Raw genomic sequence first — 27,367 nt, forward strand, 5'->3', positions numbered from 1 at the left:
GTATGTAGTTCTGGCACTTGTGAGGGTGACCTACCGTTCTCCAACGACCTAAATTCCACGTGGTGAGGAGCGAACGACGCTCGCAGTTCGAAAGGATGGCTGGAAGGATGAAAGGCTGGCTCTTTGGCCTGGCTGGATGTTGGGAAAAGCGAGGGACGATGAGTTAGCGTGTGCGCCATATGACGACTGCTTCGTGCGTTGCGCTTTTGGAAGCTGTGGCAGCGTTGTATAAGTGCCCCGTGCGTCAACCTTAATGTTACGGCCAAGTCAGGATCACTGCGCTGACCATTGAGCCTATGAAAAATGTTGTATACTTTGGCGTCTCCATTTTGCTTTATCGATGACAACTACTAAAGTAAGAACATTCTGTACGTCCGCTGTGCCACCTTCTGCAGAACTTGCGCATATACTTGCGTAGTACATTAGCTAGAAAGAAAGAAAGAAAGAAAGAAAGAAAGAAAGAAAGAAAGAAAGAAAGAAAGAAAGAAAGAAAGAAAGAAAGAAAGAAAGAAAGAAAGAAAGAAAGAAAGCGGCCGTATGATCGCTCCTTGTCTGAAAGCATGTACACATAATCCATATATAGGAGAGCAACAGTTGAATGGGGGCAACGTTTTGCACAAAAGTTCAATTCTCCGTTGCTCCGTTCTCTATCGCACTTTGTTAAGAATTAGAAGGCCTCTTGTCATCGATCGTGTCCGCGCGAGAAGTTTGGTCGGTGGAGGAGTCGTTGCAAAGGTTGTCAACCCGCCAGTGCGGCACATACATACGCGCAAAAAGGAGAAAGGCCGCGGGGGAAAGACATTCCTTGCGTTGGTTCTCTCGTGCAGCGCGTCTTCACAGGTGCGCGTGCGTTCGGTCCCTCATCTAGGCCAGAATCACTTGCGCTTCGGTCGCACACACCTCCGAGCGTTCTTTGGCAGCCAATTCGGCGCGGTGATGAACAGGCGCCGAGCACGCGATGTGGACACCTGATATAAGCACTGGCAATCACTCGAGCCGCACGCTGAACTCGTCGTCGCTGCAGGGGGGAGTGGCGCAAACAGAGCTGGTTCCTTGTTGTTGCAGGTTGCCAAATTGCCGGCGCCGCATGTTGCGAACGCAATCATTGAAGAGGGAAAACGACCGGCGAACGAAGAAGAGGAATATGATTTATTTATTTATTTATTTATTTATTTATCACGTAGTAATACGGGATACGCGATACGCGTATCACGTGTTAAATTCATACATAACCTTACATCCATACGTTACACCATACATAACGTATGGATGTAAGCTTGATGGAAGGTGAAGTGTATCCTTCAATTTATCAAGCACAAGGAGTGCCTTATACCGCCGCACTGGGCAGCCAATTGCACTTAAGGAAACGGCACCGAAAAAGCAAGAAAAGAAATCACTTCTCGCATATAGTTTATAGGAACTGAACAAAACAGTCTGCTAGAATACACAGAAAGTCACTTTCAACGAGAAAAGAAAAATGGAAACAAAAAGAAAAACAGAAAATGAGAGAGCTGGGAGATGAATGCATGTTCGCGACGGTTCTGTTATTATTATTATTATTATTATTATTATTATTATTATTATTATTATTATTATTATTATTATTATTATTATTATTATTATTAGATTTGAAAACATATATACAGGAAAGGGAAAGCGAGGAGCAGGCTGTTGGTGCCATAGTACACACACTAACATGAAAGACCATCGAAGCAACAAAATCGCACCAATGGCGCAACAAGAACGACAATCCGCTACCAACAACAGCGAAGAAAACTCAATAATAATAATAATAATAATAATAATGATGATGATGATGATGATGATGATATCCACATAGCAGTCAAAGACACACAAAGAGCAAGAATTCGACACGGACGAAGCGAGAAAAGTACACACGTACTGTACGAGACCAGAGCAGAGACGCGGACCCCGTAACAAGCGGCAGTGTACTCGTATACGCGATGCCGGGAAAATTAATGAAGTGCATGCGTTTTCGGCCGGGTATCGGGGTCTGTGGGCGACGTTTTCGTTCTTCCGGCCAGTCCGCAAGGAATGGAATGAGCGTTGCGCGCGCGTCTGGAAATTCGCTAGCACGTTGCGGGCGCACAGGAAGTCTCCCTCTAAACAGGTGATGTTTTCTGGTCGGATCGAAGTCTGACCGTGCCGTTATACATGTGCCCCAAGCAGAGACCACCGATGCTTACCAAGCGGTAAATGCCGGGCGCAACTCGGGAAAAAGTTGTGCGTGGGGTGAGCGTGTAGCCCGCGCGGGGAGGCGGGGGCTCGCGTGCAGCGCTTCAGATTTTCGTTCGAGGCCCTCCCCGCTTGATCGAGCATTCGTGCGGCCGCTCTAGCAGCCGGCGGCTTCGTGCCCTGTGCCTCGCCCTGCGCCGCGCTCGCTGTTTCGGCCGCGACGGTCGGGGGGCTGGCGACTGTAGCGCGCTTCCTACTCCGCATTTTTTTTTTCATGGCGCGACGGCGCATGCGCCCTGCCCTAGCGGATTAGTCGCGAAACGTCTTGGAAGGGTCGCGCGCGTGGCCGGGCGGCCTGATAACGCGGAAACTCATAAAATAAATAAATAAATAACTGCGCCGATGCGCACTGCAGCACATACTCGTGCCGCGTACCGCGTTGGAACTCTGCTGGTCTATAGATATACACGTCGGTGCGGTGCCGAAAACGTGCTGCCTGTAATTCCACTTTAAAACAAAGCGGTCAGGGCTTCGGCCGGACTGCACGGTGAACCACGTAATTTCCGCCTTGCATTGATGGCTAGCAAACTTATCGATAAGCGCCCGCGCTACACTTGGGCGACACTTTTGGTATCTTCGACTGGTCGCTTCCATCCCCCGAAGCAGAGTCGGGCAGATCCGGCGTTCCCCGAGCTCAGAGGTAGAGGACGAGCGCGCAAGCCGAACGCGCGACTCGCTCTCGCAGGAGGCAATGACAGATGCTAAACCACGTGACTACTACCAACGTCCGATGTTTCGCTTATCGAAAGCTCCCGGCGCTGCCGGGAAAACCAGCGGACGCGCCGGCGGGACGAGCGTTCGTCGCAGTGGCCTAGGTTGCTTAGGTTACGGTGGGCCGTCGCCAACAGCAACGACGTGGCTCTGCGATGACGTTTCAATTTCGACGACTGCTCCGACGACAGGGCTCGGAGCGCCTCAGAGCGTTCGAAGATGGAGGAGAGCAATCGAGAAGAACCAGCCGAACGCAGGGCGGGCACCCTCTTTCAACCAGCCGAAGACAACGCCGCTCGCGAGAGCGCTCCAGAGCGCTCAGAAACGACCAGTCGAAGATGGCATTTAAAAACATCACGTTGCTGACGAAGCCTTCTTGCAGCGTCGGCCCTCTCTTGCTGGTGGTGGCAGCGCGTGCCTGACTTCAGGTACTCGTTTAAGGCGCGGTAACACTGAGTTGATACGACACCGACAAGGCGCTGACGCCAGCTATTCAGCACAATGTGTCGCTGAGACCATTTTATCCTAATAGACCGACAACGACGCAACCGGCGGACGCGAGTTGTCGTGCCGACCACATGAATCCTCGACCGAACCCCACGCGATCGGCCGTCGAACCGACAACGCGATAGCCGCAGCGCTTTGAGTCGAAACATGACTTCGAAGTTGAAATTCCCAAGTTCCTGTCTTCTCAAGCCGTGCACATGAAGTTTGAGCCAACGTTGATCCTGTTTAGCGAAGGTTGGGTTATGCCTGGCCCCGTCGAATTCGTGCACCCGCTACCGATGGACCTGAACTTAACGATAAGCACTTACGACGAAGGAAACTGCTATTTTAGTTCAGTTATGGCAATTTAGCGATTAGACATCAAGTGCTGCTCACTTCCCACGGAGCGTCCACAATAAGCGGCAAGCGGCGACACAGCGCTGTGTCATCTGTACGTATACGTCACGGCTGTCCCCGAAGGCTGCCGGTCGCATTCGCTAGGTGGGTGGGTCTGTAGGTTTTGTTACGCTGACACATTTCTTAATTCCAGAGAAGAACCGTTTACCTCTGCGTCAAACGGAAAAGAAGAGACATTGCATTCGGTAAAGCAGCACAAACTCGCTCGGTTGCCAACGGTGTCAGCGATGGCATCCACCTTTTCGCGACAGAACTACACGCGTCCTATAAGTGAGCGCTTATGCCGAGCACAGCTTTCTCTAACAATATATACTTTACGGCACGCTCAAACTGTAAGTATGATGAAGTTAAAGAAAAGCGATAATCAGCAATAACATCCCGTAATATATGTGTCTGGATCACAGTTGCCGTTGTTTAAGCGGCCGGGCCGCTCATAATGACTCGTCTCATGGTGGAACAACGCGGCTCATATGTGCAGATGCGTATGTTTTGCTACGTTTTGACATTATTTCATATCAGTGAGGCGTTGTTTCCACAATATCCGAAGCCAATAACGATATCTGTGGCTGTAGATGTCGATATAAACAAATGCACCGCTTTGGCAAATACGACACGGAAGGCTGCGTTCGTAGATTTCTTGAATTTGTGAAATGTGTAAGGATCGTGTAAAAGAAACATAAACAGCGAGGCGCAAAAGCAGACATCTACCCGCCGTGGTTGCTCAGTGGCTATGGTGTTAGGCTGCTGAGCACGAGGTCGCGGGATCGAATCCCGGCCACGGCGGCAGCATTTCGATGGGGGCGAAATGCGAAAACACCCGTGTACTTAGATTTGGGTGCACGTTAAAGAACCCCAGGTAGTCGAAGTTTCCGGAGCCCCCCACTACGGCGTGCCTCATAATCAGGAAGTGGTTTTGGCACGTAAAACCCCGTAATTTAAAAGCAGACATCAGCGACAACAAACTCCAAGGCAGCCGCGTCGGCAGACGGAACTCGGCTTACTTTTATCGGCCACGCTGTTGGCACAACTGCAGGGCACTCAGGCCTGATCACCCAGTAGTGAATGAGTGTTACATGATTTCCAGAAACCACGTGCTGCCCCGGAGGAGCCATTAGTAATTAATCGCGATCCACAAAACGCACAACCGACGCCTAATCAACTCCTCGGACGCAGGTACGCAAATCAAGCGGTGAAAGCCCCCGGCACCCTTCCAAAACGTTTCTAGCAGCGTGCGGCGGAGGGCAGGCATGCGCTCGCAATTGCTTCGGGCCGCCTATCGAGACCCTGCTCGAGCTGATTAGCGTGGCTGCCATTTTCACGCGCAGCGCTTTCTTCGCGGCTGGCTCTCAGCTAATCGCTTAATGGCGCTTTCGCGCCGCAACCTGAGGCTGTGTCGCGTGTACGGGCGACGCTGGTTCACTCTTTAGCGTCCATTCAAAGCTGGCGATGGACTGGTGAGCTGCGCTTATGCGTCAACACTGCCCCTTTGTCACCGTCAAAAATAACAGAGATGAAAACTGGAAGAGAGGAGAAGGAGGGTTACATCTCTTCCTTTTTCGTGCTATGCATTGCCGAGAGGAGACGCCACTTCTGCGCTTCGGGAAGCGTGGTGGTTCGATAATCAGTTGGGATATTCGTGAAATAGAGCGCAGTCTGTCCTTGCCATTTTCTTTCTCTCTTCTCTGGCGCCTTAAAGCGCCACTGCAACACTCAACAAGTGATAATACATGTGCGCGCTATTTGATCGGCTTCCACTGCTGAATGAAGGCGTCTAAGTGTGCATTCAAGACGGAGCAGCGGAGGAAGAGCTTACGTGCATATTTGCTTGCATTTGTCTACGCCAAGCGCTCCCTGGTCGCAACCGACGGCGTCGCGCGTATAGAAAAGCGTGATAGACATGACTGCGTGAGACTGCATGACAGACAGTACACGTCGCTATAGAACGCCTCACTGCCGCAAGCGCCCCGCCCCCAATGCCTTCATTCCCATCTTCGTTTCCTTTCTTCTATACTTTGGAGTACATTTCTACCGGACAGGCCCATGTTTGTCCGCTAGAATAAAACTCCAGTCTTTCCGAGTTTCATTCAGCTAATTATGACTAGGAAGTATGCTCGATCGCAAATTACAAACAAACGTGCCTTGTTTCATGCACTCCTTTGACTGCACCCCGGTCAACGCATATGGTCGCTCTCGTCGACGCTCGGTTTAACGGCCACCTTCGTCTAAACGGGGCTCCGTCGCAGCTGCGTCGACAACACCTGCGTCTTTAGAGCGTCGTCGTAAAAGAGCCATTGGCGGTGTATCGTAGCGACCACAAGGCCATCATCACTTGCGTAACAAGATAAAGATGAAATAAAGAGAAAATAGACAACAAATGATTTTATATTTCTTTGTATTTCTCATAAATTACATATACATGATTATATGCATAGTTACATAAGAACAGAACTCTATACTAACATAATTCGTATCACCATAGCAGATTCGCTGGTCCATAATCTTTACAGGGTGGAAGGGCTCGTCAGTGTTTTTCACCTATTGCTCTCGCCGTCCCATTACGAGGGTGTTGATCTGGCGTCCCGCGCCAATCCCCCTTCTCACACTACGCGGTCTCTTGAAGCACTCTTGAATTCTCTCGGTTTAGTGGACCGTTATAACTGGCCGCGCAGTCTGTGTCGCTCTATATGCACTTTGTGTGTGCTCGCCTTTTTCGCGAACAGTTCACTCTTTTCAAATGGAAGCATTGTAGATACTGAACGATTACATCGACAGGCTGCACCGCACGAAAATTAATCGATTCTTTTTCTTTTTGTTTCTTTCTCCTCCAGGTAAGTTCCCGTTTTTCCATGCTACCAGTGAGTGTGCCGGCAGTGAAGGTAAGCAAGCGTCCGCCTGGTGGGACGTTATTTTTGTCGCCTATAGCTGTACCGTTCACTATACGGTCGGAGATTGTACTATACATAGTGCGCATGCTGTTTCGAGAGACTTGCCGACAACCTCCGTTCGGTCAAGGCGCGGGGGAAATTATGAACTTTTCAGAACGGGACACACGCGTTTTATTATTCTGTTGCCATTTCTGGCGCACGTTACGTCGCAATGGCTTCGCTACATTGCTTTGCGGTCTCACAGCTGAACGCTGATGCCAAGCGGAGCTGCTCGCGTAGCCGTCAACGCCGCGCCGCGTAGTTCTGCGCCTTGGCTCCCTGCAGGGTAAATGACTTACAGTTTCGCCCAAGCATTTGCTTTGCAGTGTCGACGCGCAACGGCCAGATCCTAGCGTCACGAGCTTTCTTCTTATATACTTATTTACTACACTATCAGATTCCCAGTCTATCAAAGACCTTACTGGACTGTGTGGGGTCTTCGGGCCTCGCAGGAAGAAAAGATATATATATATATATATATATATATATATATATATATATATATATATATATATATATATATATATATATATATATATCCACAAGAGTTTCTAGAGGCATATAGACTTCGACGTATGTTTGGAAGCTCAGCCGGTATAATCTAACGATTCCTTTCGCTCGATTCTATTTTATCATCAACCGCTCATGACGAAAAGGAACATATATCGAATAGAATCGATACATTATTCCGGCCCTGGTTTCTGCCGTGAGAGTTCTTTGATACGACGCTGCACGAGGAGTACTGGTAGCGCGATTAGATAGAAGTCAGCCCGAGGTGTGCTCTAGCTTATAATTGACAGAGCGGCGTCACCAAAGTTCACTTCTATGGCTTCCTGGAAAATGCGACGGTTTTTATCTAGAGCAGTGTTTATAACATCGCAGATACAGAGCTTGACTCCAGATTTTCTTTTCTCTTCCTGTGTGTCCCCCCCATTCAGCTGGCCCTGAAGCTATACAGCCGCAGCTGGTTTAATTTATTCGGTATAGTTATGAAACGGGTTGTGCGTCCCTGGCTCGCTGATGCCTGGCTGACCGAACGCATCTCGTGCTTGCATGCGAATTGTGAGAATCTCTTCTTCTTGTACGCGCAGTGCGCGCGCCTAGTTTGTTTAAGGTGCGTCTGATAAGCCCAGCCGCAGAGGTCACTGCACTGCGGGTGGCGCAGTGGCCAGCGCCTAATGACCCTGCTGCGTGACGGTCGGCGGTCTCCCAGCGCTGCCAGCCGAGGTTCTGCGGAGACCCGGCACTGGAAACGGCTGCCGCAGATTCGAGCGTTGTTTAGGCGCAGCCATGCCGTGGCACAGAACACGTGATGGCATGCACGGGCCGCGACGCAGGCAAATGCGCGCCACACGGAAGCTCTCACGCTCTTCTGCGCCGGAAAAGTCTTTCTCGTGATCAGGCGCAATCGCACTGAATTAACTGCGTCGGCGCGAGTGTGATCGACGCGCGCGCGCATGGGCGCATGGTACCAGCAAGCTATAGCAGATCAATTCTCTGGCATTACGTCACCGGCATGCGTGCCGCCTTGGCGGTGAACGGCGAAAAAATGTTCCCTCGCGGCTTCGGACGCTGCGCGTGCGTAACGCACGCCGCCGCTTGCCGCAGGTTCCAGTCGCTCGCGCACGTTTTTGTGCTTTGCGTACGTGTCACCACTGCTGTAGTCTTCCTGCTTTATAAGTGTCGGTGTGCGCTTGCGCGGCCGCTAGCGGCACTTCAAGTGCGAGCGCCTAAGGCCCGTATTCACAAACGGAACTTACGCTTAACTTATGACTTAAGTAGCCGATCAATGCTTAACGCCTTTCATAGACAAATCTTGTACTTAAAGTAAACTTTAATCGACACTTGAGTGCCGGAAAGTGAAGTACGGTCATTGGCAACCTTAAGTGCGACTTTCGCTACTCTCGCCTAGCAAGCAAGAAGCCCGCCTGCTACGGCAGCCTCGACGACTTTGCCGATTTCGCCGGACGTGTGCGCAATATTCCGAAGGATGAGGCATGCCGATACGTGTCGCCATTACGGCCACGGCTTAAGGATCGACATATTCCCATGGAAGTATACAACGACGCGGAATTCTCGTGGCGGTACCACTTTTCCAAGCAAGCGGTGCTACGGCTGTTATAAATGCTGCCACTGGTCCCCAAAGACAATGAACGCGGTCACCCCGTGCCGCCGCTGCTCTAGCTTCTAATCGTGCTGCGATTCTACGGCGCCGGAACATTTCAGGTTGTCACCGGGAACCTCAATAATGTTTCGCAAACAACCGTGTCTCGAATCATTGCACGAATGTCAAGAATGATTGCCGAGGCTTTGTTCCCGCAGCTCGTCAAGTTGCCAAATGCTAATGATTTGGCATCAGTAATGGAGTAGTTCTACGCCATCGCACGGTTTCCTGGTGTGAGCGGGTGCATTGACTGCACTCATGTACCCATCAGAAGTCCCGGAGGAGATGACGCGGACGTTTTTCACTGTCGAAAGGCTGCGATGGCGCAATGCGAACTCAAGGAGCACGGTGCGTTCTTCCTCGGAAAAGTTTGTTTCCCTTTTTTCCATCGTCCACGCGGGTTGAAAACACGCAACGCACATACACTCTTTGCGCAAGAACACCGCAAGTTTTCAGCAACAACAAAAAAAAAAAAAAGTCGGGACGGCGACACGCAGAACCGCAGTGGCTGCGAGAGCCAACGTGAACTTGTGGCCAGACGAGTTTGAGTAAAGCGCTAAAACCAAACCGCTCTTTGTATTTTACACAGAAGAATGCGCGAGGAAGCACTGCAACAGTTATATCCAGATTACTCTGCTGCAAAAATTATTTTTTTTTTTGCGATTGAACCTATCGTACACATAACATATTTACGTATCCTCGACACCAGACGACATACTTGACTCGAAAAGTGTTACTTTCGAAAGTGATACTTAAGTGTCGTTTTTGAAGTACTCGCCTAAAACTTTCCTAACACTTGTACTTTTCCCCCACATATTGACGCCCTACTTAAGTTCTGTTTCTGAATACGGGCCTAATTCTTTTTGCTTCGCTGGGTATATCACAATCATTCACGAAACGTGCTCAGGCGAGTCTCCTGCCGTGATGTCGTGCGTAGGTCTGTGGGGCGCATGTCGGTCCTCATTCGCGGATTCTATGCAGCTGTGCAGCTGAAAATGAGTGCACACAGACATTCGAAATATTAAAGTCTGCGGCCCCAAAGGTACCTGGCGCAGAGCGTCGCAACAGTCCTAAAGCTTCTGTCCGGGAATGCCCGTTTGCGTGAAATAAAGGACTTCAATAGCACGCCGGAAACGAATGCATACACTGAGGAGGTCAGGCCCGTAACGCGCTCCTGTGCGCTAGCTTGCCGGGACGGGATCCTTGGATACGACGTGGCACGCATCGTGGCCGCCGCAGTGTCCACTACGACTTCTGTCGCTCAGTACTGGGCTGCAACAGCGGATAAACACGTCTTCCGTGGCGACTCAGACATGTCATTAGCTTAATGAACGGTGGGAAAACGTTCTGCTGTCTTTCAGCGTTGATGCATTGATAGGCGGCTTGCCTCTCGATAGCCGACGAAAAAAAAAAGAAAGCGAGGGGGCGGGGATAACGGTATACTTGGTGGCGGGCAGTTCTGCCTCACAACTGAACCTGTGTCTCTTGTTAGTGACAGCAAATTTTGCTTGTCATTGTTGTCGTTTTCGTAGACAATGAGGAGCCTAATAAGACGCCATTCGTGGCAAACGGACGCGCAATAATTGCACAGCGAAATCTCGTGTTGAAACAAGTTTAAGAGCCCTCGTAAACGGTCACTGTTGGCCTCTTCCTGTGTTTAGGTTTGCATAAAGAGAGAGAAAGAGAGCGAGGGAAAAAAATACAGGAGAGTTTCTCCGGATTTCGACGAACATCGGACGCGTTTATTGCATGTGTTGCCCCTGCTGGCAAGCTTGGCCTCTGTTGTTTTGGCCGCTCTTGATCACTCATGTGCGAAATGAATAGCCATTCGTGAATGTCACACCCCGCCACAAGCTGCACAGAAGTTCTGCTTCTGCTCGTACTATCCGAGGAGGCAGGCAACGCGACAAACCCTGATCCAAGATATACGGACACGAGTGTGTTCGAATTGCGTCGAGTGTCACTGCGCCAGTGTAAAAGCTTGCGCTCCAGCGAGCGAAGCCTAGTAGCTACGTATACATCCATAGGTGCTGGAGCGATTCTTGGAGCCGCACCGAAGCCTTTGCGCACGCGCACGCTTAAGCATAAATTCAGAGTATGCTCGGAAATCGTTGCTTCGGTCGGTGCGCTCGTTGACAACACTGAAATTCCCGCTGAAATTTACACTCGTGTGTCGTCTTGATTACTGTGATCGTTCTATTGCTATTGGCATCGCACCTTACATTCGTGGACTGCTTACGCATGTCACAGTGTAGTATAGCACAAGTGCACGCCACGCAGAGTGGCAACGACAGGCTCCCGTTTACACCATCCAGCATGCGTGGTGGATAACCGCACACATTCAGACGGTAGGTTTTATGCTCAGCAGCCACCTTTCTCGGGGCTTATACGTATGCTTCGTCAGTGCGCAACCAACTGGTACAAAATTCGGCGATCCATGCTTCACATGCCAGAAGACGCAACGGGGAAGTTCAAGGCCCTTTTCACAAAGGCCATTTCGTAGCCACCGTGGCCAGTAATCCTTATACTGGCAAATCGTTCTCACGTATACAAATGAAATTTCCTGAATCGGAAACTTATTGTACCGGTTTAGTGGCTCCAAACTTGCCTCTCTTACCTTTCCTCTGTTTTTTTTTTCTACATAAGCGCCATGCAATGTAGCGCTGTCGTTCAATTTAAGAAAATCTGCGTCGCCTATAGTTTATGGAGCATGAGACATCGCGGCTACATTGGTGCTATAGCTGGGCGACGCCATACACAAGAAAAAGCGGAACACCTTGCGAATGGATGCAACAATAAAAAAAAGCGCAAAACACGGGACTCTACCTGTATACACTATACGCCACTCGATCGCAATGAAGATGGTCGCGGTTTTTCATCGCGCCCGCGTCGTGCCGCCGCATGCGCTCTTCTCGAAGGTGGCTGTGCGCGCCCGCGTATAGTATATGCGCGCACGTCGCTTCAAGTCAGCGACGTGTGCGCATCTCTGAAGCAGGCGTATTACTCTGCACTGAAAGTTAAACGGGAATATGATGGACGACCCCTGATAACACCGGGCAGGCGTGGCGCATGGCGCGGCAGCGTCACGGAGGGGTCCCACTGCGCGAAGCATGCATGCGCGATGGCACACAGGCCGGGCGGGAGTGCACGTTTTAACCGCGGGTGCAGCCCTGATCGAAGAGCCCGACGTCGTGGGAAGACGCGAACCCGCGGAAGCCCGGCCGCCGTGCGTAACGTCACGCCCTGGTGGCACAGCTCCCGGGATCGTCGCCGCAGGAGGCCCGTGCAAGACGTGCCACCGTCCAGCGGAGGCCGCCGCTCAGAAAGGAAGGGGAGAAAAATAAATAAATGAACGCCTTCCTCCCTTCTCACGAGTCGCAGAAAGGCGGCGATGTTTATACAGTTGTTCCTCAACTTTGTGTATAGCTGAGCAGCTGCGAGCTATGTACGCGTAACGGCTCGACACATATCGCACTCTGGCGTGGACGTGTTCGTTCCTTCCATAATTGCCCGCCGCTCAGAGGCTACACTCGAGCGTCTTCGATGGACCTTTCCCTGCAGGCAAAGGAAACCACTTCGCATATATATCATGTGGTCACTCTTTCCGTGAACGCTATATTATTTTTCTCTCTCGCACTGCACTCCGGTAAACACGTAAACGTAAACGTAAACACGTAAACACCGTACGCCGGTAAACACGTTCACGGCGCACGTTCTCCTGCCCAAACCAATTCAGAGCAAGCTGAATAGAATGGAACTTGAATCACCGATATGCGATACGTTCGTGACTAATGCATGGTGTGGCGTAGTCTCATATTGTGGAAAGAGAGAGAGAGAGAAGAAAAGAAAGGCGATGGTTTCAAGAGCGGTAGAGAGAGGGGGGGGGGGGGGTGCCAAGCGAGCATGTGTAGAATACTCGGAGAACTCGAGTTCTGCACAAAAGCGCTCGTGTTTCGCGTCCGCGAGCTTTTCGCGCTTCAGCCTTTCCAATATGCAGACCTCTTACCAAGGCGCTCACCTTTTATTGTCATTTAGCGGTCTCATACAAAGTAGCGAATGGAGCTTGCATGTTTCCAGATTTTGCCGCAGTGTGTGGTCGAAAGTGACCTTCGTAATATCGGTAATGCTATATAGGCAGTGTGCACGGAACGTAACAACCACGAAACACCAGTGTGGAGGGAATCAGCATCCAGGCGTGGTCACTTTGTTTTACGGTCATTTAGCATTTCCTGACGTTTAGGTGAACCATCCTGTAGTGCTATTACTCAGCTGTCGTATATACTGTATGCTTCCCTGGGAAACTTGGTCAATGTTATTTGAGGGGGCCATTGCGCGTGATTTCTCGCGAATTACGGTAATCATATATATTATACGCTGCCATCTTGATGCTGCTATGTACTAGCGCACTGTTTCCTCGAACAGCTAAGTTGGGAGTGGTTCTCGTGAAGAAAGAGCGATCCAGGCCAGGAGCGACGGACTCGATTTGTTAATCGTTTCGCACGCTATGGAGCGGTTCCCACGACTGGCCACCCGCCTTCGCCATCTTCGTTTTCGCTGGCGCCATTGACCGGCCATATTGAACTCTAAAACCGTTTTGTGTGCGAGAGCTGCTTTGTGATTCCGGGATCTGGGAATGGATCGGGGACGCTTAATGCTATCTTACGTTGATGAATTGTCTAAAAATGTCGTTCATTTATTACTGGTCATTACCGTTTCCTGTCGTGTTCATCATTCTTTTTTTCCCCGTCTGTAGCGCAATTCGTTTTCCCTGATGAGTGGCGGATCTTCGTAGACACGGCCCTTTGTTTCGCCAGCTCAGATGCAAGGCATGACTAGCGAAATCTTGAAACCTCTCCGCGATGTGTCCGTCGTCGTCGGCTGCCTCGCCGACTATATGGAAGCTGTCGGGGACATACCTTCGCGAGGTTTCGCACCGCCGATGCGTCGGCGTGTGCGGCGTTTCTGGCAGCTGTGCCAAGCTCGCTATCTTCGCACTGTGCTAGCAAAGCTCTCGGCCGTCTACTTTGTGGGGTCTTGAGGTCTCACAGGAGTACCGACCATCGCAGATTCCTCAAATCCCCACAATTTCGACGGCCGTTCCATGGGTAGCGAGTGAAGCGGGATCTCACGATGTTGATAGTATCACAAAAAGTACTCGCGCGACAGTATTGCCTCCGCATAAAGCTTATCTTTGCCCTGCAAGGTTCGCCACTGGCTGATGACCGTTACGGGACGCGTTCGTCTCCAAAATGCGCCACGCATTTCTTATCGTGATGCACCGTTTTGCCTTTCCGGCTTACCAAAGCTTCTCTTTTTACACCGACTCCCACTGTGCGTGGGATCTGCATTTCTTTAGATACTCGTTTAGTGCAGGTTTCTATTGTCTTTTTTTTCATTTGTTTCTGGGCCTGGAATGACAACACTCATAAAAACGCAGAAAGTCGACTGAATTTGAGAATGACATCTTGTATGCACGACTTTTCAATTATATCATCTTTTCTAGAGCGCAGCATAGGCGCCCGTTCCTGCGGCGAGCGTCGGCCTCCTGCTTCGTAACGAAGAGAACGCGGAGCGCAGCGGGGGATGAAAACAGCGGCGAGAGCGAACACGGCGCGAGGAGGAAAGCAGAGGAGGAGGGTATGGCGATGGCGGGAGAGGTGTAATGCCGCACACGAGGGGCCTTGCGGCGACGATTGCCACGAGATGGTGCCAAAGTAGCGCGCATCGTCTGTATGGCAACAAAGCTCTGCATGAGCGGAGGTTGTCTGCGGCGGCTGCTGTGAATCGCGCCCACACGTCCCCCAAGCGTCAGCCGCGCTCTGCTTCTCGCGATCTCCTGACTAGCGAAGCAGTCGCCCCACACTTCGCTCCGTATACAACGTGCCGCACGAGCCAGATTGTTCGCGCCAGCCAATATATCGCGAAATGAAACCGCGTATACAGCTGCGCTCGAATTTCGCATTATGGTGTACCGTAATCGTCGGTGAATTTTTCGAAGTAATAACAATGAAAATTATACTCTTAGTTTCTAACTCTTCTTTTTTTGACAAAAGGAAGTAAGTAAAAAAGAAAAAGAAACGGTATAATATTCTGAATGGTCGGTAACAAATTTTTCATGTTCCCCTCCATCTGCCAAATTTTCAATCTTTTCCAGACTTTGAAAGCTAGCTGGGAAATTCCCCTCGATGTATTACTTCTGCGAATGAAATCATACGTTCCCGAAACATTTTGTGTCGTTTACTGAAAAGCTTGATTTATCACATTACATGTTACAATAGACTTCCTTCGAAGCTTTTGACGCAAAGAAGCGGACTCACGCTTCGGATCAGGGACTAAATTAACACAGATTAAGCGTGCTGGAATATGGCCAGTCTGATAAAATAAGTTCAGTTCGGGAACGTTTTTCTGCAGAATGAATACGAGGCATCTTTAAATAAGGTGAATGCAAAGGCGAGGATGATTCGATGCGAATTTTAATGCCATAGAAGAAATGGGGGATTGTGTTTATGTGTATTACGTGCGCTGATAAAATGGGGTGATGTATAGGTTACTTTACGAGTTTCCTATCCAAAAGGTTCGTCTGTAAGAAACGACATTACGCACAAGTTAAAATAAACAATAGTAAATAATCAAGAGAAAAGTCAGTTCACACTTAAACGCATGCGCAGTGATAATTTAAAAAGGTCTGCATACAGTACGCATTGCCCGCAAGTATCGGTACCAAAAGCTGAAAACTCAGTATAATTGGGCAGCTCGTCGCGAGCACTGTATCTGCGAAATTCTGGTACCACTGGTGACTTCGTAGGCGCACCCCACTCGTTTTGAGCTAGTGGTCCTCCCACCCTCCTCAGGTGTGGCTTTCCCGCAGCGAAGCGCCGAGACCCGTGACGGCCGTTTGTTGTTGTTTATTACCCGCCGTGGGTAAACATGAAAGAGTTCGCCGGCACTTTATAAAGCTGTCGATGGGGCCAAGGTATACGCCGGCGTGGTCTTACACCTGGAAGATTGCATTTGCTGAAGTGATTAATTTCTTTATCACCTTCTGTCATTACTGCGTTTGATCTGTCGCTTAGCTAGCAACATTGGGCCTACTTGATTATGGCCGCAGTGCGGCGACGTGCCATATGATGCTTTGAAGGGACCCACGCCGCTTTTGTATGGGCCGGCCGCCTCGCTATAGTTCTAATCGTCCTCACTTCCAGCGGTGGATTCGCTAAGTACGGCGAGGCGAAGCATATCGAAGCGTCAACAAAGACGACACATGTTGCACGCCCTTTGGTGAGCGAGTCAGTGGAGGGCGCCAAAGGGCGTGTAAAACAAATGGGTGACTGCGCTTTTCATTCACGGACTATTTCTACCGCTCACTGACCTGTAATAACTGCTGGGAGAACAACCAAAGAGGGCAAATGCTGGTACGTTGATCAGAGGGATGTCTAGTTTGCTACCCAAGAGAGAAAAAGAAAACGCAGAGGTGTCACCCTGAAATGGTTTGCTACCCTACACTTGGGAGGGGAACAGTGGAATAGAAAGAACAGACAGACGAATGAAAGCCGCGTGAATGAGTGTACGCGCGCAGGTCACGCTACGCAGTGGGGAAACGTTCGCACAGGTCAGTCGTTCTCAAGACGCACAAAGGGGCCTTTGTTGGCCAACAACGAGCGCCACTGCCGCAGACCAGGCGGAATGGGTAAAGCGATGTAAGAAGGAAAATATCTATAAGGGGGAAGAAGTTGCAAAGAGGCAAAAGGGGGAGAGTGCGAATGCGGTTTCACAGAGAAGTTAATGGCAACTTTAAGAACACAGAACACTCACTCAGGCGAGTACACTACTATTACTGTGGTCATGGTCCCAGGATCCTCGGTTTCCAAAACGCCTTGGAATCCACAAGGTTCAACGCAATTCCGACAGAGAGAGAGAGAGTACAGTGGTATAGCAGGCGCTGCGGATAGGCGCACGTTGGTACTATCGGCGTAACTACGCAAACAACTACAGTGCAAGGCACATATGCATATATGCATATAGTGAGATGCGACAGGTTACTGTAGTGATAGGTTTGCACATAAAGATAAACCAGTGCAAAGAAAACAGTAGGGAAGTGAGTAAAAACAGTGTCAGACACTCTCCTGTCTTTTCGCGCTGGTTATTCCTTGCGTATAAATTCAAACCAAGTCGCCTAATTTTTCGTTCTTTTACTCTAGAGATGGACGTCTCGTTGGTAAACAGGTCTGGTATCACAGCCGATTAGGAGAGGAGACGGTAGCCAGGCAGTTGCAGAGGGTCCTCGACAGTCGTAAGCTGCTTTGGTGCCGCAGCGTGTGTGGCGAGATAATTGAGTGAACAGCATAAAGGGAAAGAAAAGGAATTCACTTGAGATGTCGACTTACTCGTGAAAAGAACGCTCATTTACGTTCGAACGTAAAATGTTGGCGCGACTATCGGCCTCGGTGCACCGCCACTGAGGCCTTTCTCGCGCTGCTGTTTCTTTCTTCCCCCTACCCCCCTCATTTCTTGCTCTTTGTTGAAGATTAAGTGAATTGTTTTCAAGCGCCTTTCGAACATATTTGAAGAAACTGCCGAAACAGTTAGGCGCAAGATAAAGAAAACCTATGAAAAGGATTCTCTTTTCCACCACATCTATCGCGAATCCTTGGCATGTATGTTGCGTAAGCGGAAGGCATTCACCGCGGCGCGATCGCACGGATGCGCTGCCCTCGTACTCGATCGTCGTCGTTGTTGTGCCTTGCGACTCGGATGCGGCGGGCATATTTTATGCCTCGTTGCTCGCAGGCTTAGGCTACCTGCGTATGCACCATATACACCTATTATATGTCTGTCTGTGTTTGTGTGTTTACGTGCGTGCGTGCGTGCGCGCGTGCGTCTGTGTGTGTGTGTGGGGGGGGGGGGAGGTTGCGTACGTGCAAGCTGTACACAGAACGGGTATGCAGAACGGGAGGGGCTGCGCGTGCGTGCAAAATAAAGGAAGCCGGGGGCTCCAGATCGTACCCCATGAAAGCAGCTGATGCGTGCGATATGCTGGCTCGATGATTTCCTCTCCTCACTCTCAATTCGCAGCGTTTCTTTTTTTTTGCGTTTCGCACGCTGGGCTTTGGAATGCAGACGTCTCGGTAGGAAACGCACAGCGGTGGTCCCCAGTCGGAACGATTAAGCACCACGGCAGAGTGGCCGAGAGGTAAACGATACCTGCTGGCCGTAAATTTGCTCCGACCACCGCGCAAGGCCGGTTTGCAGCGAAGCGTCGTCCCCGGACTCGGGGACAGACAGGTAATTACTACTGTTGGCATCATATAATTAATTATGCTAATGAGTGGAAGGGGCAAAGCGCGGGGACGCGTACAAGTGTCGAAACTCGAGGCGGAGCGGGCCGTACGTGTATATGCCCTCCGTGATCCGGATATACGATCGTATACATATTTGTCGGGAGACGCGCTGCGCGTGCACGAGCAACTGCGGTATTTGTGGCCGCTATAAGCGCGCTAGCCATTTGTCGTTGCTGCTTTGCTCGCTCGCTTTTCGTCCCGCCGTCATTCTGCAGCGCTGTGTCTTGCTCGCTCCTCGTTGCCTGCTTGGTTCGTGCATCGAGGCGCGGCCGGGATTTACTGCATGGTTGTGGCACCGGTGCACTGGCGCGGTCACCGCTCGGGGAGTGGCCGCGCACACCGCCGTTTCTGCTCGCGTGGACGTCATCGATTAATTACGCCGCTCTGCTAAGCGCGGGGCATGTTGGCTCGCTGGGCGGCGCGCGAAGGAGAGGGCTTGTTCGCCGGCGCGCAATACCGTATTGGCGCGTTTTACAGGGCCTTCGTGATTCACCTGGTCGAGGCTTGAATATAAACTGTACGCGAGGAACCCCGAAGGCCTACGTTAACGGATGGCGGGAGCTTCGCCCAACCATTGATTCACCTTTGGTAACCGGGCGCCTGGCGGGTAAACGCTTGTACCCATTTCACCGGTGAGTGTCCGGCGGTGGGGTTCGAGCCCAGCACCTCCCGCAGCCGTACCGGACGCCCTAACCGTTTGACCACGGCTTCGAGAGCGCAAACTGGTCGGCGAGGTCCCGCCGGCTCCTTTGCTCTTGTTCTAGCGCGTCCTGCGATCTCTCGCCGTCAAGCACTTCGTCACGCGTATGCGTAATAGCCAGCTCGCAAGGAGCAGTGGGAGGGCACCTTGCTGACACAGCAAAAACGTTGACCTTTATTTTCCGGGGTGCTTCATTTTACAGCAACATCGTGATGACGTAACATGCGGGACGCGCCATCTGTTAGTAACACATAGCATCAACGTACCGGCGCTAGCTCTAGTGGCCGTCTGTGACATAATGTGTCGTGTTTTTTTCCGTAATTTGCGCTTTTTAAGCCGCACCTTGGCGTAGTGTCCTTATACTCTAATTAGCCTTTATCACGGACGACTTCGGGAAATGCTTCATTCTGCAGGTAGTAGGCGATGCTACCCGGCAGTAGACGATATTCAGGTGTTCCTTCAATATACCTGTTAATCAACACGTCAGGAAGTGGGCGCATGAAAAAGGAGCACACCGTCGATGTCGGCCGCTCCAGCCATGCCACGTGACGGTGGTATAACTTGAAACTTCTCGGCACCTGTCTCATCAGTCTCATCAAGTCTTGTTGCGTCATAAAGCCTCCTTGGGTTCGTGATTAATGGCTTGTGCCAGCCCCAACCAGCGAGAGGAAAATGGACAATGCGGAGATTGGTCTACCAGGTACAGAGAGCGATTGGGATGCCGCTTCCGTATACTGATCGCTACTTCGTCTCTTTTGCGCAACAAGCAGCATCCGCGAGCGCAAGCTTCCCAGCACGTATAGGTCAGTATGTGCCAAGCACATCAGGCAGATTGATTGCTGAGCGGCGTGAGGGAGATGGAAAACTTAAGCGAAAGTAGAAACGCGAAGGAAAGTCTCCTTTCTAAACGGCTGCAAACAAATGGGCTGAAGGTGTTGGGTACAACGTACTGGATCCAGGAGCATGGCGTAATCCCGTTTAGTGTGCTCTAAACGGTTAGGAGAATGCCATGCAATGGTCCGTTATTGTGACTCGCATCTGGCCGCGCCTTAAATGAATCTTCAGTTTATACCGAAAGCCCACTCTGCAGCAATCGATTTCGCTTTTTACGAGTTTGTATAGGCCCTTATTGCGGATATATTGGTATGCGCTGCTAAAGTTTGCCAGTTTTTGTAATACTCTGTGCATACCACGGGGTGCTTGAAAGCACCCTGTAAGGGCTGCTTGTTTGAATTCTGCTGCTACGAAAGGCAATCAATCAGAAGCGGCTCTGCAGACGTGCCGTGCAGGTGCGAGAAAGCGCGGCTGCGCCGCAGTTGTGCCAGTCGGCCAGCTTATACGTCGGGATGGCTGCCACTGCAGATACGGGGCCGCAGTGAGCGACAGCTCCCTGTATACCTTCCCCCGCGCAGCTAAGCAATTCCGACGCAGCTGCTGATAATTATTTCATAACTCTGCAGCATTCAGGCACGCCTTCATGCTCGTGTATAGTGATCCAGGTAGTTCAGTTCGTGTCATTTGGGAGTGTATATAGACGCTGCTTGTTTCTCATGTATAGATGGGCTATACGCTGCGTTTGCGTTCCGACTGGAGCCTCAAGTTGAGCGACGTTATCGGCCCATGCGGAAGCACTGGCTGCGCGTTGAGCGCGACGATGCGCTGTTCTGAAAGAAACAGGACTCCTTGAGATTTCAGCGCGGCAGCGTTAAGATCCACGTGTCGCAGAACATTCGGTGTTGTCCTCGGCGGAGTTGTCCGTGAGCGGAAACTACCGCATATATTTAGGTATATGTATATGGCATGCCTTGCTATATGGCATGCGGTATATTAGGGCTATAGTGCCACAACATTCTATCACTAAAGTTGCTCTTACCTTGTCTTACATTCTTGACAAAGTGATTTCTCGGAATTTGGAGAATGACAGCCCACCGAAAAATTTCACGAAACAAAACACCGACAGCGCATACCTTTTATATTAAATCTTCTCAGACTGAAATATTAAAAGTGCGAAACAATAACATAAACCCGAAAATGACGTAGTGCGTTGGCGCGGCTCTGCACTACCTCCGGGATCGGCCCACGCAAGAGGCCGCGTTTCTACCAGGAAGCTCGCCTACGTGCACAGCGTTCGCCGCCAGCGTTTCCCCGTAAACGTTACGGTTACATAAGCTGCAGTGGCCGGGAAGCATGAGAAGCAGTCGGGGATCTTTGAATGCTATCGTGTTAAAGGCGAACCTTAAGCGTCCTCCAAGTTTTCGTAAGCAGATCTGAACGAGCGGGAGCACTTGCGAACCTTGACCCGTATTCACGAAAAGTTCTTACGCTATATAGTGAAGTTCGTATGGACAAAAACCGTCCAACAGTGACAGCGAACATGTTTTTAGCGAAGGCAGCTTATTAATCGTAAGGCTCTTACGAACAAAAAGACCTTTGTGAATTCGGCCCCTTGTGTGGTCTTTTTTTGGTGTTTGCGTTGGACCATGCGTCATCTAATACAGCATATGAAGTAGCACGCTGGGCACGCAGCCACCCGTTGCGGTAGCTAAGTGGCTGTGGCGTTTCGCTGCTGGACACCGTAGGTCGCGGATTCTAACCCGGCCGCATTCCGATGGAGGCGCCAATGTATACGATCGTGTACCGAGCATTGGGTGCCCATTACAGAACCCCAGGGGGTTAAAATTAATATGGAGTCCCCCCCTACGAAGTGCTTCATAGCCACATCGCGGTTTTGGCGCAAAAGACCTCAGGGCCGGTATTTTGTAGCGATGCCTTTTTCGATTCTATGCTCTTTCAGGCTTTTCGCGCTTGGCCAGTGGTCAGAGCGACGGTCTGCCTACATTATCAACGGGATCAGGCGGCCGTGTGTGGTGGATGATAAGAATAGCATAGAATAAGGCATAAGGCATCGCTACAAAATAGCGGCCCAGATTACTAATTTTTTTTCCTGGCCTACAGCCGGATCTAACACCTCTATAGGCCCGAATTCACTAAGTTATTTGTTGGTATGTGCTCTTTGCTATACGCTAACATCGGCCTTTTCTGGCACCTATCCTTACGAGCACTTCTTGAGTCGGAACATTTTCTGCCTACGGGCCCAAGTGGACGCGTAAAGCACTGCTTTCCAGACAACTTTCATCAGGCGCAGACTGTGGTGTACGTCTCGCGTCTATCTGCACTTCCAACGGTGACGCGGCTCTAACGGACAGTCGGCCTCATTCCAGAGCTCTCGGCGAGGCCCTTGCCCCAGGTTTCCTTATTCCACCACGCTCGTGTGCTCGGTCGTGTTCTGCACCGCCCCTCACATCTTGCCGCGTTACCGGGACCGAGCGCAGCGCCTGTCGCAATTCCTTTAGGTGTTCTTTTATTTCCCTGTTTTCGTTTGAGATGGCGAGATGGAAGCTATAAAAGGTCATTATGGACGGCTTCGGTGGCCGAATAAGTGCAGCAGTTTTCTGATACCTTCCTGTCTCCTTGTTACTTCACTGTGGCGGGCCAGAAACGACGCGGTTGCCAGTGTTGCCGTTTTAGCGGGTATGCTTTTCGGCATGCATGCTTAGCGAAAAAAAAAAAAAACGTTCGGTGGATAAGGCCGTTTGTAACGGATTACCGAGAATATGTTCACGGATTTAGCGCATTCTGAGGGTGGCTTTAGAGCAAGAGCCGCAACCATTTGCACTGCCTGCGGTCTCTGATAATATAGATGCTGCGATAAAATTAATTGTGCATACAACTGTTCCGACATGTTGCGCACAGAAAAATCGGAACATCTTTCGAAAGACTGTCATTACGCATTCTGACCCTCAGCGCAAACGAGCGCGTTAGATCCATTTACTTCTTCTTTCTCCTTTTATTCCCTGCACCCCTTTCCCCAGCACAGGGTAGCCAGCCGGTATTGACACTGGCTAACCTCCCTCTCTTTCCTCCCCTTTGTCTCTTCCTCCTCCTTAGATCTATTTTGTAATATCGACGTGCATTCACAATTAGATCGAATCTCTTACTATAGAATTGTTCGTAGGAACAAATCCTATAGAGAATCCTAATGCTGGACGTATCATTAGTGCAGGTCGATAGCCAATGGGAAAGATCACTTACTAACAAAAGGGAGAGAGAGAGATGCAAATGAGAAAAAGGTAGGGAGGTTAACCAGCGTTAAAGCCTCCGGTTTGCTACCCTGCACTAGGGGAAGGGAAAGGGGAGGTAAAGACGGAACGAAGAGCGGGGACAAAAAGACGTGAAAAAAAGGGGGGGGGGACGGGATGGGATCATTATAGTCTTTCTAATAGGCCAGTGCCACGTAAAAAGGTAAACAAAGCCTCGAACGACTTTCGGTGCGACGACAGTTGATGTCGGCATTCCAAAACTGTCTGTTCTGAAAGTCGCCTGTCGTCAAGGCATGCCAACGCGTCCGCTAGTGACAGCCGGTGCGCGCTGTATCGAGGAGAGTGGCAAAGTACATGTTCTATAGTCTCCTCGCCGCCGCAGTGACTGCAAGCCGCGCTCTCGTCCATACCGACTTGGAAGGCGAAAGATCTTGCATGTGAAATCGACACCAAGCCACAGTCGGCAAAGTACTGCTGTCTCGAGTCGAGAGAGCCCAAATGGGGCTCGAAGTCGAAGGGACGGGACCAGTCGGTGTAGACGTGTGTGCTTCAAGCTTAGTATGTTCCATAAAGATCTTATGGCTTCATTTGCAACAACTAACAAACATCTTAGTGAATTTGGCGCCTGGTGGTTGGGAGTACAACCATAGACCGTAAAAAGGCGTCTCATTATTACGCTTAATCTTCTTTCTTGTTAAAGCGCTCTTCACACGACATTTTTATTTCACTGTTTCGCATATTTAAACAAATTCTCGCAGAACGTTGCTTTAGCGCAACCCTTGTAAGCACATGTGGCAACACTGGAGGACGCTGCTGGAGGCTCGTCGCTACGCGAGGGCTGCGCGGAAGTCCGGTATGTGGACTGTAAATCGCGCTCGCTGCGAATGAGGAGCAAAGCGAGCGGCAATTGAAAGAACTGGGGAGAAATCGACCGCTTTGCGAGGCGAAGGACACTGATTCGGCGCCGCTGCAGTGCAAAGTCGCGCCCCTATCGCGTCATCTCCGGGCGCGATGGACAGGCGGAGGCCGCCGTGGTTTTTTTCCTGCGCGCCCGCCTTCCTTGTTCCCGCCGCCGCAGTCGACCGCGCGCAGAACGCAGAAACAGCTCCACGGAAGGGGCGAGTGGCGAGGGAGAAGTCAAAAATAAGGACGAACCCGAGAGTAAGGCTCGACGGAGAGATTGGCCGCTCGATAATCACGGCGTTCGTTCGACGCGCGCGGAGACTCGCGACAGAAAGGCGAAGCGATAAGCAGCCGCGAATGCCCGGTCTCCTAAGGGGCCGATGTTGCGATAAGGCGAAGCGCGGATGCACCAACGGCCGCGCAGTGAAAATTTCGCCAACAACGTGTGGCTTGTGGCGCGCACTGCTCATTGGTGAACGGGTTACAAACAGTTGATTGCAGTCGATAGCGAGTAGCTTGTCCACGAAGGCGCTTTATTGGCCGCGGGCTTCTTAGCTGCGCACTAGGATTGGTGATTTCTTAGACCGCAGAGAGGCCGCTTTGCTTTCTTCGATCTGATGGAGGACTCGCGATAGCAGGACTTGTTTTTCAGCTCAAAGCGGTGTGCTTGGGGCAGTGCTATAGCAATGTAGCATCGCGCCGTCGTAGGCTCTCCATGCAGTCGGCAGCGCGATATCTGGGGTGGGCGGCAACGAAGGCTGGCGCGTTGCAATTCTGTGGCGCTTGTGTTGTAGTCGCGTCGAAAAGAAACGAGCTCCGCCCGTGAAACCGGAGCGTCTAGCGCGCGACAGCAAGCTCGGCGGCAAAAAGAGGAGTTGTATTCTCATTGGCCGGCCACTATATACTATGCCATCCAGCTTTTTCCATGACCGGGAGCAGCGGCCTTGTGGCTTTAGATGCATGCGGTCTGGCTTTCAGCGTGTGTATTGTTTAGCGTGCAGCTTTTACAGGTGGAAATGAGAGTCGTTTTGGAGCTTTCTTCTGCAAAAACACACCGTCGTTTTGAATTGCGCGAAACGTAAGCGTGCATTCATGGCACTGAAAGCAGCGATTAATTTTCGACAGCATCACGTAGCTGTCATAGTGGCGTAGCAAGGATTTCTCTCTTTTGGGGGGGTGGGGGGTGGGGAGGGCGAGGGGGGGGGACGGGGCAGAGGCAGGATTGGGGCACACACTTGACAGAAGATGGGGGCGGAGGTGGAAGAGGGACTGGCATGGTAGCGTCCTGGGGGGCTTGCACAAACATTTAATAACGAAAATAACGAATTTTAGAACGCGTTCTTGTGCGGACTAGGCTGTAACATTTAAGAACGCATTCTTAAATTCGTTATTATTTTCGTTATTAAATGTTCGTGCAAGCCGCCCATGGTGCACAGAAATTAGTTTTTTGGGGAGAGGCAGGCTACCAGACAGGAGATATGCGCTGCAGTGGTGGCATCGAATCCCTGAACATTGGTGTCGTTATCTGCGGCTGCTGTTTCGAGAGCCGCTCCTGGCGTTCCGCGAGTCCTCTTGCTTGAAATATGTTGACCCACGTCGTCGTTGGATGCTGGTACGCCGGCATGCCGTGTCGATGCGGCGTGTTTGTGAGCTCGCCTGCGGCGTTTGTGTATACGCGCTCTTATCAGTCGCGCCGATTTCACAACGGCCGTAAGTTCCCGTTACCAGCGACTCTCGCACGATCTGCCTTGCTTCCGCGTGTAGCAGATCTCCGAAAACCTGCTCCGACTTTCATTACTACGTCATGAATGTTTCATTTATGTCTCCGGACAGCTCGAAAATGCTTACTTCTCGCCTGCTTGGACTCGCGTGACACCTCGCTCGGTCGTGTCCTTTTTTTTTCTTCGGGTGGTCGGCCTTGCCGCTCGACTGGGGAGGCCTCCTTCCTCTTCGTTTATTACCCCTATCCCTCTCTCCTGTGAAGTGCTGTTGAGGTGCCCTCACAACGAGAGACAGTTACGGCGCTGCACTTTTCAGTTTCCTTCCTACAAAAGTCGCTTACTACTTGGTCTTGTCCTGTACGAATTGCGGGCACCAAGAAATGCTTGCATTCTGGCCGCAATTTTGTAATGATGTCTTCCGCACGATTCTGTGCCCCTCTTATCATTCACGGTTCACACCGGCTGATGCCATTGATAACGGGGCCTGAGCGTCGCTCTGACCACAGACGAAGTGCGGAAAGGAATAGCATCGAAAAAAGCATTGCTTCAGAATCGTGTCCCTTGTCGCCGCGATGGCATTTGGCGCCCTGCATGGTCGAGAAAAGCTACGGTGCCTGTATGCAAGCGCTAGACGTCTCCACACCGGGAAAAGCGAATACGCGGTGCAAATAAGAGTCATTTATTCGCAGAGCACTTCGTGTTGTAACGTGCTTCGTAATGACAGTCGCCAATCAATCATGGCAACGGACATATACTAGCGAAGGCGTCCAACCTTTACAAATTTTCACAAATTAAAACAAGGTTCGTGAATTTTCGCTAACAGGTCTCCGTTTTCTTGACTAACCACTTGGGGACATGAATATGTTCGCCTATTACGATAAGGTCAATTAGCGAGCAATAACTTTTGTGGACACGAGCCCTGACCGCGCTTGCTCGAGACAGCCTCCCGAGCAGCGTATACTTTGAGCAGGCCCTTATTACGAGACGCGCACGCATCCCTAGAAAATGTCTCTGGTCAGCGTTGCGTCGGCAGCCGGTCGCCTCGCTCTCCGGCGGAGGCCTCCCCCCGCGTGTCCGCCTGTGAGAACGCCCAGCGCCGCTCGGGAAGGCCGTGTGCCATCGCGGCGGTCGGCGCGATAGCATCGCTCGCGCCGGTCATGGCTCACTGCGGGACCCGGCTGCGCGATAAGCATCCAAGGTGAGTCGCCGATTTCCATTGTGTGAACCGCGCGATCGGCGAAGAAGAACGGCATGCAATCGCCGCCGCACTATCGCCTCGCATGGCCGGCTCGCCCCAGCTGCTCTCTGCGAGTTTCCTTCTTTCCTCGAGAAGAAAGGCTTTGTGGCGCTTGGCGCTGGAGTCCGTTTCAAGAAGGAAGGCGCGCGGGGCACAGAACAAGTCCACGAGAGCGCCCTTCTCTCGCCGCTTGGGAAATTAGCATGATAGCGGCGCTAAAACGCATGAGCATGCCTTCGAACGAAACGGGCGCTTGCATCAACTCCACCTAGCTTCGAAGGCCACGGAGAGGTGCTCGAGATGTATGATCCGCATTTACAAGTGAACCGCATCATACCGCATCGCGAGCAGCATTTGGCGCAGTGTGTATGAGAAGGATATGCGCTAAACCTACATAACTGTTTCTTACA

General features: G+C 51.1%; 1 protein-coding gene across 2 annotated transcripts in view; it reads left to right on the plus strand.

Moving 5' to 3' along the window:
- Window positions 1-27,367, plus strand: part of ush (Zinc finger protein ush) — a 484,642-nt gene that overhangs the window by 188,674 nt on the left and 268,601 nt on the right. The window contains exon 1 of one of the 2 annotated variants that reach the window (XM_065449979.2): window positions 18,103-18,240. The exons of the other annotated variant lie outside the window; for it this stretch is intronic. The gene's annotated coding sequence lies outside the window, so the exon portion shown is untranslated. Of the gene's footprint in view, window positions 1-18,102; window positions 18,241-27,367 lie in introns of those variants that run through there. 2 annotated transcript variants of the gene reach the window in all.

Source organism: Dermacentor albipictus, chromosome 1, assembly GCF_038994185.2.
Source record: "Dermacentor albipictus isolate Rhodes 1998 colony chromosome 1, USDA_Dalb.pri_finalv2, whole genome shotgun sequence".
NCBI lineage: Eukaryota > Metazoa > Arthropoda > Arachnida > Ixodida > Ixodidae > Dermacentor > Dermacentor albipictus.